The sequence below is a fragment of the Corvus brachyrhynchos genome, unplaced genomic scaffold (assembly GCF_000691975.1).
Source record: "Corvus brachyrhynchos isolate BGI_N302 unplaced genomic scaffold, ASM69197v1 scaffold101, whole genome shotgun sequence".
Classification (NCBI taxonomy): domain Eukaryota; kingdom Metazoa; phylum Chordata; class Aves; order Passeriformes; family Corvidae; genus Corvus; species Corvus brachyrhynchos.
Genome location: NW_008237239.1, coordinates 11,491,029 through 11,507,011, shown reverse-complemented (window position 1 = coordinate 11,507,011; position 15,983 = coordinate 11,491,029). Strand labels below are relative to the sequence as shown.

Below are 15,983 nucleotides of genomic sequence, written 5' to 3'. Positions count from 1 at the left end.
ATGAAAAATATCCAATGCTTGAATGCTGCTTGGGCCTTCACCCAGTCCTCACACTCTCGCTGGCTGCTGTTATCATGAATGGCACCAATCAGTTCCAGGAAATCTCTACAACAAGCATTATGTCATATATGGTTACATCATTCCCTCTAACCTCTAGAGCTTCCTGTTGACATCTTTGGAGCTCTTCTACTACCAAATGGTATTAGAAGAAATGCCAAGCTGTATTTTTATCCATTTCTGTCTGCCAAAAGGAATTCAAATGTTTCCCTTTTGCAGGTTTCACCTGCTGGGTCTCATCTTTGCTCCTTAAAACGAGCAAACCTTAGTGGGCCTGCTCAGGGTCTCTGCAGATGTTTCCATAAAGGATGGTAAGTGCGTGTGAGGGGTTCTTGAGACAGAAGGGGATAATGCCTCTGCAGAATGTATTTATTCTTAATGTCTACCAAATTGCTAATCCAGCCTGTCAGTTGTGTAACCTCTGTTAGAAATTCCACTCCAGGAAGCTGTTTCTCTGTTTCATTCTTGATTCTTTCCTAGTAGATGCTGCTTCCTAGTGTGGGCTATGTTTCACCCTCTCATTGATTTCAAGCATTGTGCTGCTTGGCACATGGAGAAAGATGGCCCTTTCTCCTTGCAGGGCCATCTCCAAAGGTAGGAGCCATTTCTCTCTTGGAACAGACAGTGACACCCCATCAGCTTCTCCTTGCAACCCCGACTTATCCAGCTGCTTAGCTGAAAAAAGCAGGGCTCAAAGTCTTTCCAGATCTAATGTGCAAGATTTTTCCTTCTCTAAAACCACTATGCTCCTTGGTTTGGGTCTTTTTTATTCTTATTTGTCTAGTTTATACCTTCCTTTCATTCTAAGAGTTTTATTTTTGTGGCTGTTTCTGTGTTTGTTCACTGCTGCAGTAGGTATCAACAACATGATTAAATTCCAGCTCTGACTGTTGCAACATAAGCGTTCTGCCTTCATTATCTGCAGTGCCTAAAACTATTTGATCTCTAATAAGTTCACCTGCAAGTGTGCCTCATTTGCATGATGAGGCTAACTGGTGCAGCCTGGGTGCATATTGGTCTGTGATTTCAGTTTCTCTTCGATCAGATGCATCAAACAGAAGGAACTATTAGAATTGCCAGCAAATGTATTTTTTTGTGTTAATCATGCCAGAATGCTAGGAGTCCCAGGCAGCCTTACCACGCTGGAGAAATCCAATGATAAAAGGCATGGAAGTGCTTCTGATGTCAGATCACATACAAAACAGGGCTATGCTGGGGATAGTTGGTCTGGTTTGATAGCACACAGTGTTAAGATCACACCCAGCACGTGAGCAGGTTATTCAGTAGCCTCCTTTGGTGAGCTGCACATCCCACTGCCCCAAGCCCTTGAGAGAGCTGTGCCACCCAGCAAGGAGCTCTCCCCTGGCCCATCAGTCTCACAGCTGGAGGTGTCCTTCAGCCTCTCTGAGGGTCTCTGCCTGACTGTCCCCAACTCACATTCATCCTTGCTGGTCCTGCACTTAGACCCAGATGATGTTTATTTGGCAGTAATACCAAGGGGTTTACTGCCCAAAGTGTGTAGGAGGAGAAAACGTGTTTTCTTACACCAAGCTTTTAGGAACCTGAACCTTTCTTTGTGTCTGAAACAGAAGCAGCAGACTTGAAAGCTAAATGGAAGAAGAGAACAGCAGCTCAGTGATTGTGAGATTCGCAGCAATAGTGCTGCAAATGTGTCAAGTTGCCTATTTCCTTTCTAGATCAAGCACAGGATAGGCCTGTGTGTTTTACTGTGTTCAGCATGACTTTAAGAAATGTGATTTGCCCCATTGCAGCATCCCTTCTCTAATTTCAGAATTCAGCTTCCTACACTGCAGTTTCATTTGAGACAACTTTTAATTGAGCTGAATGATCTCTGAGAACATCAAAATGTCTCTCATTGATCCGAATGGGTCCTAGACTGAGTTTGCATTTCATACACAAAACCAACTGTTTTCTTTCGCTCTTGGGCTCACACAGAAAATAAAAAACTAAACCAAGCAGGACCAAACAAAAGAATTCTGAGGAGCTTATCAGCAGTATTTGCTTTGTACAGAACAGTAATTTTTCCCTAGCACATACTTCCAAGAATTTTTTTAAATGTCATTCATACATCATCTGCCCCAACAGACAATAGTTGTTCCAGAGAAGCTGTTGCTCTCTATTAGGTCAATGATCAGTGAACTAAACATTTTCTACTTAGGCCTTCATATGATAAAAGCCTAAGAGCTTTGAAGGAGCCATTACAGACTATTGCCTAGAAGAAATATCCATTTGAAAATTCAGCAATTATGTACTTCTATAATAGCGTGTAAAAGGAGCTCTGGACCCATTATGGGTTATTGAGTAAATAATGTATTTTTAAAAGTGTCTAAGTAATTTATATGATAGCCTGTATTGGCAGCAAAGAGTGATTGTAGACTAAACATTCTGTCTTTCTTTCTTTTTAAAAATCTCATTTAAATCCCTAAATAGCAATTAAAGAAAGAAATCCCTGATGCAGTTTCAGTATTTCTATAGTAGTCGATAGCTAATGGCTCTGACTTTGCTGCACTGAGGCTGCCATTTTGTGCTGAGACAGTTTTCTCTGGTCTGACTTACTTTTTTTGTCTTGATTGGATAAGACAGGAGGGCTTCATTATCAAATATAATATAGAAGTGTCCAGAGGCCTCCTGGAGGTCAGATTCACAGTCATCAGACCTACGCATAATCAGGAACAGCCACTAGCTGGAAGAGCCACGAGCCCAGAGAGAGAAGACAGCGAGCTGTCAGTCCCTATTTTGGGGAAAAAATGAGTCTTGGAGAGAGGAAATATGTTGTCTGAGATCATGCAGGGAACAAAGAACCTTTGCCTCCGAAGTCCAAGTTTCGTTTCCCCACTTTATATGTGGCCCTTCCATGGAGAGGCACAGGCTGAGCTTCTCGTTGCTGTGCATCCTGAGTGCTAATGCAAACTGCTCCTCTATCAGGTGACCTCAATAGTCTTGCTTCAGACCACTGCACTGAGCCCTTTCAGGCACAGATCCTGGTCAAAGAAGACAGGAAAATAATGCAGTTCAAAAACTTTACATTGCAGCAACAATGCGCTATGAAACATGCAGGAAAACAAACTTGTTTTCCTCTTGTAAGTGTTGAGTAAGTTTCCTTAGTCCTCCAATTTATTTATAATACTGCTTCCTGCCGTAGCAGGGGTAGTCACTTCTTTAATACTTTTCTGACAAAAATTGAAAGAAGAAGTTGAAACAGTTGTTTTTTTAAGAAACACCAGTACTTGAGCTGCTCTGAATTTTGGACATTATCTTAAGATCCCCAAATACCTATTAGACCAAGCAGCCTTCAGTGCCCCAGGGACAGTACTGGATTTCTGTACTACCTGTACATTACAATATTGCTATGGGCCTGACTTGAGGCAACAAAAGTAAAACAATTTTTTGCCTATGGTGATGCTCTTTTTGATGGTACATCATCTGGCATAAATTTGAGACAAAGTCACTTAATTTGGTGTTCTGGAACCTGTAGGTCCATACCTGTGTTGTAACTCATTTTGTACATGAAACACCTTAACAGCCAGCAGGAAGCAAGCATCTGTTTCCCATGACTGCCAGGGGTTCTGATGTCCCTCTTTAGAGGCTGTGTAGTGCCTGCTCCTTCATATGTGTGTTCAGAGCATGTAGTGTGCTTCCCATAGCTAGCTACGCTCTTCAGTCATACCTCAAGAACATCACCTTTAGACCTGAATTTGAATACATCTGTTTAATTTCTCATTGTTTAAGAAAAGTGGTTCTGATGCAATGAATAAAAGTGTGGTGTTTTAGCTGCCTTCTCGGAGATGTCGAGATAGGTCTCTGTAGCGAGGCTGCTGGCATGTGAGAGTTTGTTTTTCATGTGTTTGGAAAGACACAAAGAAGAAAAGAAATGCAAGGGTACCAATGAGCACATAGCTCAGAGGACAAAAAAGAAAGGGAGTGACTTAATGTAGGAATGGTCAGGTAGAAGGGAGAAAGGTGAAGTAAAAAACGGTGAAGGACTGGTAGCAGAGACAGAAATAAATGAAGAAACAAGGTGAAAGGCGTAAATACGTTTAAGTTGTATTTGAGCAAAACAGGTAACGCCTAAAAAAGCAATCGGTCTCTCTCGTGGTTAGACTGTATTTGTCACTTAGGAAAGGAGAGTTATCTGTTGGGATAATTGACTGGAGTGATGATGAAGTACCTATCACTGGAGCATTTCTATGATAGAGAAGTCAAAAATCTGGGGAATGCTGACAGGTATTGGATGAACCCTTCCAGTTCTATTTTCTATGACCTCAGCATCCCATAATGTATGAGTGGGAGAAGTATCTCAGTTGTGTGATCATGGAAAACATGTTTCTGACCTGGTCACCTCCTCACTGAAATTCTCTATGATCTCAAACAGTAAACAAGGCACATATTTGGAAATGAAGTCTATGAGGAAAATTAATATAGAGGGAGAAAAAAGGAAAAGGAACCAGTTGATCTGCAGACAACATTTTCTTCTGACCTATGGACACAATGACACAACCCTTGCAATTTCTTCTTCATACTGAACAGCCCCATTCTGCAACAAATACCTAGTTTAGCTTAGATACAAACCCAAAACCCTCGCAACTTGAGTTAAAGGATCCCGGGGTCTTTCTTCCAAGAACAGAGTTATTAATTGATCTACTGTGCTTCAACTCTAAATAATCCTGTTTTCCCATTCAAGGAAAATTTCTCATAATTTCAACCAAAATCACAATGAAGTGATCTGGGATTATTCTACACTGGTGATTATTTCTATGCAAGCCACCAGTTACCATCACACTATAAAACAAAGTGCAAAACAGGCTTTTAAAAGTAAAGTCTGGAGAGGCATCACATTGAGATGAAACAAACTCATTCTCCCACCATGTGGAGTTTCTCAGAGCTTGCCAATATGACCTAGCAAAGCCAAGTATGCCAATGTCAGTGGTCCTCCCTTGGAGGCAGGAGACTTGGATTGCTTCAGTACATATATACATATACTGTATAAGAAGGCACAGCCTTTAAAGTGACCACTATTTCCCCATGCAAATCTGCCCTCTGTTCTTTTTTTTTACACTATAAGCCACTGAGTACAATGCTGGTAACTGGAGGAAACTGCTTTTTTTTTTCCTTACAGTACTTTAGAGACATTAGATTCATTATTTGAGGGTGTGTATGAGATTCTGGAAGTAGAATTTATGTCTGCTATGCTGTGAGATCTTTGGTATGATATTGACTCACTCATTGGCATCTGAGAGAGGTTTGGGGAATTCAGCAAGTTTTCAGCAATCCAGTTTGAGAGATTAAACAGAATTATAGCTTGCTCAGATTTGTCCTAATTTTTATTAGATTTTCACCATTTCTAATTGCATAAACATATGCAGCCAATTATGCAGGTGGGGACTGGGATGATGTACAAGGACATTCAGGCTCCATAGGCAGCTGATTGGTGGACAAAGTAATAGGGCACTTGGAAAGACTGGTATTTTTTTCAGACCATTCCAGGGTAAAATCTTGTCCCCATTTAAACTGAAGCAATCAAGAGAGGAAAGATTTTAGCTGTAGATTCTGTTGGAACTGGAGAAAGAGATGAGAGGAACCATCTGATGCAGAAAATATCCAGGATGAAGGTGGTTGTTTTGGGCAAGATTCATTACTTATTTGTCTTGGACACAGGAAAAATAGTGTTTCAAGACCATAGAACTAGCCTGATAAATATGGTGATATCAGAAGGTTTTTGATCAGGGCTAAGCACAAGACAAGCAATGGTTAACAATTTCAGGTAATAGCAGGGCAAATGAGAAGTCATTTTGTGTGAACATTGTAATTGTTAGCAAATGCCAAGCTGTAATGTGGTCAGCAATATTTTATATTTTGTTTTAGAAAATAAATCTTTTTTTTCTATGGATAGGAGAGCTCTTGGGCCCCAAGTTAAAGTATGATATGTGTATGGTAAAATGACACCAGCTGAGGTACTGGCCTAGCTGTTTATGTGAGTAGTTTCACATGAAATAATATTGCTGTCTGTATTTGTTAAGGGAATGCTGCTGTTGACTTATTTTCTACAATCAAAACAGAAAGAGGGGTAGGAGGGAAAAGTCTATACTCAGGTTTTTGCTCTGCAGTGTTCTTTATCTCTGGTATGGCATCTGCACTATGAAATTCACCCTGAATCAATGGACACGCAGATGTCTTCACTTCCAGCAGGGAGGACACAACTCTCAGGCTGAATTAGGCCATTTGGAGAGGTTTACTAAAATCTCCATGGGTTACAGACGCAAGACTTTTCTCTCACGCTGGTCTGGAATGAGCTCTTGGTGGGTAAGTAAAATTTCACTTTTTTTTCTTTTGAAAGTAGAATAAACCAAAGAAGTTGGTCACATATTTGGACCTGGACTTCCCAGAAAAGGTTTGCAAAGTCCTCTAAAAAGTCAAAATATTTAGTAAACAGATCATGGAATATTTTCTAGCAAAAAAAAAAAAAATACAAGAGGGATTTAATAATGTTGGGATGTAGTTTTCTGTTAATGACTTTATTTTCTTCTTCCTCCTGTTTAGGCAGTAACATGCGAACTCTGACCACATCACTGGTGTGAAATTGCTGATTAACCTTTTGACTCTGACAATTGGGACTTCTCTCAACACCAACTGGTAATGCAAAAGACCATTAGTAGTTAATATTGGGACATCCCAGCTCCAGATGTCAAAAGGTTAATGAAAAATCAAGTATCTTGCTTTTACTGGGGAACTTGGAAACCTTCCCCCAAAAATAGTTCATTTTTTCTGATAAATAAGCCAGACTGCTTGAGCTGAGAAAGACGGGTGTTTTGCTAATGTGTACAGCTGTTAATTGAAAAATATTTGGGTATGCATGTTCTTCTGGATGTAGATAAAAGAGAGGTTTGTTGGCGAACTTAGCTGGTCTTGAACACCCCTTTGTTCAAATACACTACTTAATAATAATGCTTTGTTCTTTCTGTAACAGCCATGGAGGAATTTTGAGTGGAATACTCATTTTCTTTAAGTCATATCTGCCAGTAATCATTCCTGGCTTAAGACCAGCTGCCATTTATGTGTTTTATGAAAATATAACAGTTTTACACTCAAAACTATTTTCTTTTTAGGTAAAAGCTTCAGCAGAAGCTGGTTCCTCATATCTACCATAAATGCTATTTGTCACAGATTTTGGTCTTTAAAACAGAAAGATAATGTTAAAACATTTTGATTACCCTTTCCTTACTGCTATCATTCGCAACCCATCTTTTCTAATTATGGTATTAGGACATTTACATAACCGGGAAAAGGGTCCTTTAACTACATTTCTATTATGTTTGGCACTTCTGTGAAAGGATATTATATTCATGTGCATTAGAGATTGCTTATAAAAGATCAAGACAATAATAGCAGATCAGACGATAAAGGTTCCCTTTTCTCCTCCCAGACAGGCTGTCTCTGACAGAAGAATACAGTTCATCAAAAGTGTCTGCAGGTTGTCAAACTCAGTGAGATTTGGGGACACTCGGAGGCTGTCATGGCCAACAAGAAGATTTTCTGTAGGGTTCTGCCATCATTCACCCTCAGGAAATAATCACTCACTACATTCTGCATGCTCTCATGATAGAGCTCTATTTGAGAGAAAAGAGCCATTTTATCAAAGGACAATATATCCCTTCTCTTGGTCCATGTAGCTTCCATTATCAGACCATAATAAATCATATTTATGTTCTCAGTTAATAAGACTGATTACAATGCAGGTTACAGGCATGGGAAAAGAAAATCAGGTGAAAAGATGTTTTAATGAAAATATGATAAGCAAACAGCTTCTTGTGAACATTTCAGGCTGTTATTTGTAATGATCACAGGCAATTTTTGATACATCTTCTTTAGCAATGGTTTAAGCTGCATAAATTGGCTTGCCACTTTATACGTTGAAATAGGAAGAATCCCAGTGTCCTTCTTATGTTGTCTAGAATCATTATATACATTATAAGCATAAAATGAGTTTAATGTATGTGCTTTGAAAAGAAGGGGAAAACAGAAAATCAGGGAAGGATGATTTTAATGCTGCTCAGAATGATTTTGAAATTTTCTACTCATCTTTGTTACTAACGGTGCATTTTCCATGAAATTCAGGAATGACATGTACTGCTTTCATCTCCTTAAAATTAATATACTGTGCTCTCTGTTTTTCTCAATTTCTTCAAAGGTCTTCTTAGAGCACTGTGCAAAGAGACAGAGAGAAATTGTCCCCTCAAAGTATGAGCATATCTGCTATTAATGCTGAGGGGAGTTAAGTGTCTGCTTCAACAGGAGAATATACCCCAGTGTCCTGAAGGGCACCCTGTTAAAATGGTGCAAGAATGTTTAACTCTGGCACATGTGATGCATTCAAGGGCAAACTTCCATAGAATTTTTTAAGTGATTAAGGCAGTTTTTTATTAGGGTAAACATTCTGATATGATTTCAGCATATAAGTATATGGAGGGAAGTGGCTGATGGATTGTCTTGCTCTCATCTTGTGAAAAGTCTTATTTTGCTATTATGTTCAGCATCATACTTTCAAGATGAAGTTAGAAATTTAAGGAATAATTTCCTCTTGCTGATATATAATTTTGACCAAGTCTCTGAAATTCTACAGCACTTGTAGAATGGTGGTGACAAAGACTCCTTGGAGCTGTGTGCCTGCAGAACCTATTCTGCTCTCTGGTACTTCCCTAAAATCACTCTTAAACAAATTTTAAAGCTTTGTATTTGGCCTGGCCCTGGAGAATGGCCATAAAATTACCTTAACCCTTTTAGGACACTTCAAAAGAGCAGTGCCCATATAAGAAACAGCAAACTGCTCTTCAAAGACAATATCTTGATATGACAACAGACGTAGATAATGTACTTCATGATGGAACTGTTTGATACAGAGAAAAACATGCTGTAACTGCCTTCACCGTGAAAGGGGCTTAAAAATGCTGCCTGCCAACTCCACAAAAACCAGAGCTGTGATTTCGGTTAAAGGCCAGTGGATTGTATTTTTCATGTCAGTTTTCACTAACCTCAAACATCACTGTTATGACAGACTGTCATCCAACCAAACCAGCACTCTGGTGCCATTCAAGCAAGCAGGAAGAAAGCAAACATGAAGGAAACTTAAAAGTCCAAGTAGTAATTGGGGAGTGCATGTGAGCGAACTACTTTTGTGTAACAATACTGATTACTGAAAATGAAACACTTAAAAGAAAATAAACAAAAAGGAGTGCTTTCTGAGCCAGTGGTGGTTTTTTGGCTGGCAATTTCTCTTTGTTCTGTTTCATGACACCAGGGTCAATGGTTGAAGGGGTGTTCTGGGCCAGATGTCAATCACAATGTCTGACATAAACAAAAATAGCTAAAAAGGCACGCCAGCATCTTCCTTTTGTTTTCCCATTAGCTCCATTTTTCTTTTCATAGGCTGACAAAAAATTACTGCCTCCAAGTGAATTCAGTAATGTCACTATATATCTAATATCTAGGAGACCTTTTGTTTTAGTTTTACTGGGCTTAACCACAAAAGACACTTGACATTGACAAAGAATCTGTCAAACATACAATGATCAGTGCAATGAAACCTCTCATGACAGAAGGGCACTATTCTGTCTCCCCCTTGCCTCCAGCAGCAGCCTGTCTGAGCAAAATATGCTGGAGCACATGTAGCAGCTGAACCATTACAGAGCAGGCCAGAAGCTGAGATGTGTCTTGTTTAAATTGTCATAGCATATTAGTATAATTAAAACTGCCAAAAGAGTAGAAAAGATAGATGGAAATGTTACATTACTTGTTTCTAGAGATTAACCTCCAGCCAGAACTGAAACAGAGAGGCATGTTTTGGATTTCTTAGAGCTCTGATATGGTAGGAAACCAGCCCAAGAGTACATCTCTCAAAGTGTGAGACATGAAGTCATAGTTCCTATATTTACACAAAAAAAGCAGAAATAGTGTTTCAGACAGACACTGTTTCCTCTGTGATTACAGCTCCTGTTGTGGCTGTGCTCTGCAGAGCAGTTGTATCATCTCTCAGCTAATTCCTTTTCACTCCCCTCTGCTTTTGTGCCCACAAGGTCTTGACACCTCTTGGGCTTGCTGATGAGCCCATATCACCGCTCTCCACCCTGTCCCCATAGGTGGGCTTGGCTGGTGCTCCAGGTGCCAGCCCAGTAGCAGTACACAGTGTCCCATGGTCCAGGCTCTGGGTCTCAGCAATGCCCAGCAGCAATGGTCAGGAATTCATCCTGCACAGGTGTCATCCTTTGGACATGTTCGTCCCTGGGGAAGAGAAACAAATGCCTACTGGAGGCAGGCACAGATAGACCAGCCCTGAGACTGCTCTTGACTCCAGCTCCCTTGTGCACAAGAGAACCAGAAAGGGAAGGCTTAGATTGCTTTGCCTAAGCTGTTTCTGCTTCTCATCGCAAGGGAAGATGTTTGAACAATGGCTTCAATTTAAAATCTGACCTTTCAAATGCCAAGCTTCATGCTTGTTTCTGCGTTGAATGTATGGATAAAACATACGGCTTTCTGAAACTGACCCTGAAAATTATGTTCTCTTCATCAATGAGATGTTTTTCTTCCCATGCTTTGTTACCTCTCATAACGATTCAGGACAAACTAGTTATGATCCAAATTTATAATTATGCCCTGAGTTATATCCGGTGGTGAGAAAATGATTTAAAACCTTCTGTGTATTTGTTCAGTTGTACATGTTGGAACTCAATTTATCCAGAAGCTGGGGAGGACCTGAACTGGCTCCAGCAGTTCTGAAAGAGAAAAGAAGCAGCACAACTGCCCTCTAACAAAAATGGTACATTCAAGGAGAAGCTTCAGGAATCAGGTAGGTCTCATGTTCATTTCTTCTAGGATTAATGAACTTCACAGCTTTGCCACATTTTCTGATTTGCTTTAAGTAGAGAGATGTTAAATGTGAGCCTTAAGTTTTAGGTTCCTCCATATTTCCTGTATTTCCCAAATTCAAATCTTGGTTAATGACTTCTCCATATAGGGTTTCTCTTCAGTTTCTGCCAGGACCTGTAGATGTGCATAACTAGTAAAAAATATGTTATCTGCATTTAGTGTTGGCTTTTGGAACCCTCACCGCCAAGTCACCTCTCCACTGAATCTCACCTCACATGCATTTCTGTGTAGTGCCAGGAGAAGAATGGAAAATAGCCATGAAGTAAAAGCAGATTCTGCTCCCATTAAAGGCAATGAAAACTGTGGTTTTAGTTCTACTTACTCGTAATAGCGGAGAAAAATGAAGTGGAAACAAGCACAACAAAACACCTCTGCCAGCTATCTACAAGCTAACCAAGGCTTCCACTAATGAGGTGCTCTGGCATTTTAAGAAAGACAGGTTCTTCCAGAAATGGAAAAATATATGCTGAGTTTTTCCTTCAGCTCTGAAAGGCTAGTGAAAGAATAACAAATTGTACTTCAAAAAAGGAATGACAGTCAAACTTAATGCTGTCTGTCCCATTAAATACCTACATATCCCCATACAGTTTCTTGTCAATTAAATGCTTTTACATATATGTTTGGCAGCTTGTTAAATATTGATACTTATATACCTCACCTAATTATTGACTGTATTTACAGGGTCACCTAAATGACCATAAAATTTTTGAGAAAGTTAATCATATCAAATCACAATAATGGAGTAATTTTCAGGTCAAATTTTCTAGAAGACTCTATACCATAGACGATCACATAGTCTATTAAACAGAACAGTACAGTTTGTGGAAAAGATAATAGTCCAGATCATGAGATAGCGCCAGATTTCACATTATGATTTCCAGATGTCTTTGTGAGCTCAATGCATAGAGCATTGGTTCAAGTCTAATCTGCATGGCAGAAATGCAAGTTGTTCCAATTTTCTCCTCACTGGGGCTGTGTGGAAAAGCAGGAGGACATTGTGCTGCTGCTTTGGAGAGAGGAGTTTACCTGAAGGACAGGGGAAAGTCGCACCTAGCAGTGTCCACATCCTCATCTGGCTGCAGAAAGCTGGCAAATCTGCTTGTGACCTTCATCTTCCCACCTCAGCAGCCCTTTTTTCTGCACGCTTTTCTCCACACGGACAGAACTGGCCTCCCTATCTGTCCCTGGTCCTAACCACTGGAAGCATCAACATTCTCTTTTGTTTAGAATGCTGAAAAGATCTGAATTACAGCAGCCTGTCACAGCTGTCAGGCTTCTGTGACAACCTGGTTGTATTATTCTAAGCAGTGTGCGTTGATTCACTGGAGACAGAGAGAGAGGGTGGACTTTGCCAAACTGAAGCATCATATACTCACTCAGAAGCTCCTGGAGTGAGTGTCTCTGCAACCATCAGGCAGCTTCCCAGCTGTTTCCAGGGTGCAGCTTTGGAAACAAAGTTCCCCTAAGGTCCATTGTAAAACAATGTATTGCATCAGTTTCCTGAATCAGGGACTAGGTGAAGTCACAGTATATCGGTGGCAGCCTGGGGGATTTACAGCACTTTGCAGGGTAGCCCAGTATCCTCCTGTGCCCAGAGGGGCCACAGATGTCCAGGAGTTTCTGGTGGGTCATATGTAACTATAAACATGAGGTGGGCTAGATAACAGTGCAAGGATCTGCTAGGACATTTGCTTTTCAATTCCAGCACTGTTAGGCTGGGAAGTGAAAAAGAGCTCTGCAAACAGAACAGGTGTCTGACATGACAGTGCAATGGGAAAAAAAGCTCAAGGTACTTTTTCTCCATGGAAATCTGTACAAAAAATTGTCAGTTTGGGGCTTCATGAATTTCTCCCTGGAGTCAAACATTCAGTGTGAATTTACAAAGGAGTGTGAGCAAGGAGTATTTTGCCTCCTTCAATCCTGTGCACAAAACCTCCCAGGGTTTCAATGAAGATTTTAGCATCTCTTGCAGTCTTCAAATGTTATGCTGTGCAAGGATGTGCTTATACATAATTTTGTAATTGAAATGGCATGTTTACTGTTCTATTTCATGCTTGATTGTGTTTTTTAAACACCTTTACTCATGCTGTTAGAAGTGGGATTATAATTAAAATGTCCTGTTGAACACCTTGTTCAGTTCAATGAAGGCATAATAGAAGTATAAATACTTGTTCTTGTTGACTCTGTGATGTCAGCACAACAAATGCAGTAAATGTCATAAAACAAATCTCTCTTTCGCCAAAGCATCTGTCAGAAGGGAAGGGAAAACAGAATCTGTGACTGGGCAAAGAGGGGCCCTCTCCTTTGGAAAAAGGAAATACTTAGAGATGTTATCTGTGACATAGATGTGTTAACTAATGCACGGAATGATTGATTGATTTAGCCAGTTATGAGGCAAAAAAAAATCAGAGGGGAATTTGTTCCTCTACTCACAGTCCCTTGGCCTAAAGACTAAGCAGCACTTTCTCCTACACTTGCCATTAGGAAATGCCAAGTCTGCCTGTGAAGTATTAAGGAGTGACTTATACTTCTTAATATTCCTGTTTCCTTAAAATATATACAGATACGCAGACTTCAAGTCTTTATGGTGGAGCGTAACTATAACACAACGTCCAAATGTTTCTACGTCACAGTCCAGTGGCTTCAGAACTTTTGCATAGCAATAATGGTTTCATTTTCTTTGTGTTTTCTCTTGTAGTCTAAGCTACCACCAATGATGTGATGTCTAAACCTTTCTGGCAGGCACTTGTTCAGTCTTAAGGAGCTTTAAATTACTTCACAGCTTGAAATTCCATGTAAGTAGGGATGTTCCAATATTTAGCCTAACTGATGCTTTCTTGGGCAATTTACTTGGATACCTTGGCTCAGTTTCCTCCTCTGAAAAAGGGGGAGAACAATGTCTGTGTTCCTTGTGCTCTTTGATGTAATAATAGTTTTACTATACTAAATACTAGGCTCTACACTGCACAAACGCCATGAGGTTTTAGGTTTGTGTCCTTTCACTGGCTGAAAGAGGGCTCTCAAAACCAATCCCAGGATGTGCAGTATTTCTGTGCCGGAGCAGGACTTGCCAGTCAGTAGCTGCCTATAGGAAAAGCCCGGGTGATCTTTATGAAGCAGGCAAATAAGCAGACCCAAAGGGTGTGGAATTGCCTTCTGTGCCCAGTTTCATTTCCAGCTACTTCAAGCTCAACAGAAGTTGGATAGGCAGATGGTTCACAGGAATTAGTCTTTAGAATGAAAGCAGTGAGGAAGTGACAAAGTAGTTTTTTTTCCCTGGGATGAGAGAGGCAGGTGGGTCCAATCCAGACCAGAGAAAGATTCAGCAGCAGCAGGGATAACGCTACAGAACACAGAACGTGCAGGACAAAATGGACAAGAATGTTGTCAAGTGGGGTTGCAACAAAACTTGGTGTATTTCTTTGCATGTCTCATTATATGTTCAGGTGCAGCTCTACACACCCACACATGCTGCATTTATTTCAGTGTGTGATCATATAAATACCTGCAGGTGTGAAGGTGCAATACTGAAGAGATACCCATGCTGAGGCATGAATATGGAGTTCCACATCTGTATTGGCTGCCTTGTTCACACAATAAACTAGTGCAGTCAGTGGGTTCTATTTCTACCTCCTGTATGCACTTCAGAATTAAAACCAAAGAAAAGTCCATCCTGGTAACTACATTTAACAGGATGTCATGACATAGAACTAAAGTATGTGTATGGGACAGTCATCATTACCTCACTGTGCGGCACATGTATACACAAAATTAGGAAGAAACTAATTTCAGATAAAAATGCCCGCATCAGTTAAATGTATAGTAATAAATCCATGAAGTTGGAATTTAATGTGTCTTTTGGGACAACTAAAACTTCAGCTGGGCTTCATTGCAGTGGCTGGTTTCTCTCTTCTGGCACACACAGAGATGGCTCCTTGTCCATAATACTGTCAGATAGTCCATAATACATGGGGTGAAAATTGTGGCTGCTGCAAAACCACGGTTCTGAATTCACTGACTTGCTCACATGTAAAAAAGTCTCAGCTGTGGCATTACACTTACGCAGCTAGTTTCATTAAACAATAGCATGATGCTAACTACTTGACTACAAACGCCCTCCTTTCAGTGTCAAAAATGTAAAACAGCTAAGGGATATAAACTGGGGGCAACCTTTTGCATGTAATTGCTGCCTGCAGAGACTCAAGGTTGTCAAAGTTTCTTACCTTTTATAAGGCCTTTAGTGATAACTTTTGTTTCCCGAAGAGAAAAATAAACCTACCAAAGTTCCTTTGAACATTCCAGCAGCCTTTCATAGTGTTAGCTGTGAAAGTAATGGTGTCACATTCCTAATAAGGATGTATAGAAACTGTGTTTTAGGAGTCCCTGCTGCTTTCTTTGTGGAAACTATCTCAGATGCTTTGGGATTATTTGGCAGTAACTTCTTTTTGCACCATAATTTCACAGAGATCTTCTCTGTTATCTTCTCTTCAGCATCTCCCTTTGAAGATCTAGGGAGAAAATGTGACGCTTGAGCATTCAGTGAAACCTGGTTTGCATTTCCATCTAGCTAAAGTCAGGGCTGTCCTGTGACAGAAAATGTGAAGGGACCACAGTGCCCAAAATTCAGCAAAAATTTTACAGTGTTGTCCAAGCAAAGGAATAATGAGAATACGGTCAATTGAAATTTCATAAGAAGCAAAGGAGAAAAGAAAGCACAAATTTTTTTCAGGTCTGAATGTCATTGCTTTGCCCAGAGGGACCCCGGCTGCCATCCATGGCTCACAATAGCGAATGTACTCTGTGCAGTGACAGGCGAAGGGACCACAAGTGGCTGGAGCACTGGTAGAAATAACACTGTGCTAATGAAGAGTTTCGTCCAGGCAAATTTAACTCCCTCAGAATTAGCCTGGGTATCTCTCCATGACACATTTGTTTTAGAGTCACAGCATGTTGCAATTATTAGGCTCTGGCAGGCTCCTATGTAGGAA

At 40.3% G+C, this 15,983-nt stretch overlaps 1 long non-coding RNA gene across 3 annotated transcripts in view; it reads left to right on the top strand.

The window, feature by feature from the left end:
* The first annotated feature begins 376 nt into the window (after positions 1-376).
* The window catches only part of LOC108445596, a 16,705-nt gene continuing 1,098 nt past the window's right edge, over positions 377-15,983 (top strand). Inside the window, exons 1-3 of one of the 3 annotated variants that reach the window (XR_001860523.1) lie at positions 377-6,378; positions 6,616-10,915; positions 13,694-13,790. This is a non-coding gene — a long non-coding RNA (uncharacterized LOC108445596). Of the gene's footprint in view, positions 10,916-13,693; positions 13,791-15,983 lie in introns of all 3 variants that reach the window. The other 2 variants (XR_001860524.1, XR_001860522.1) reach the window with 2 other exon arrangements.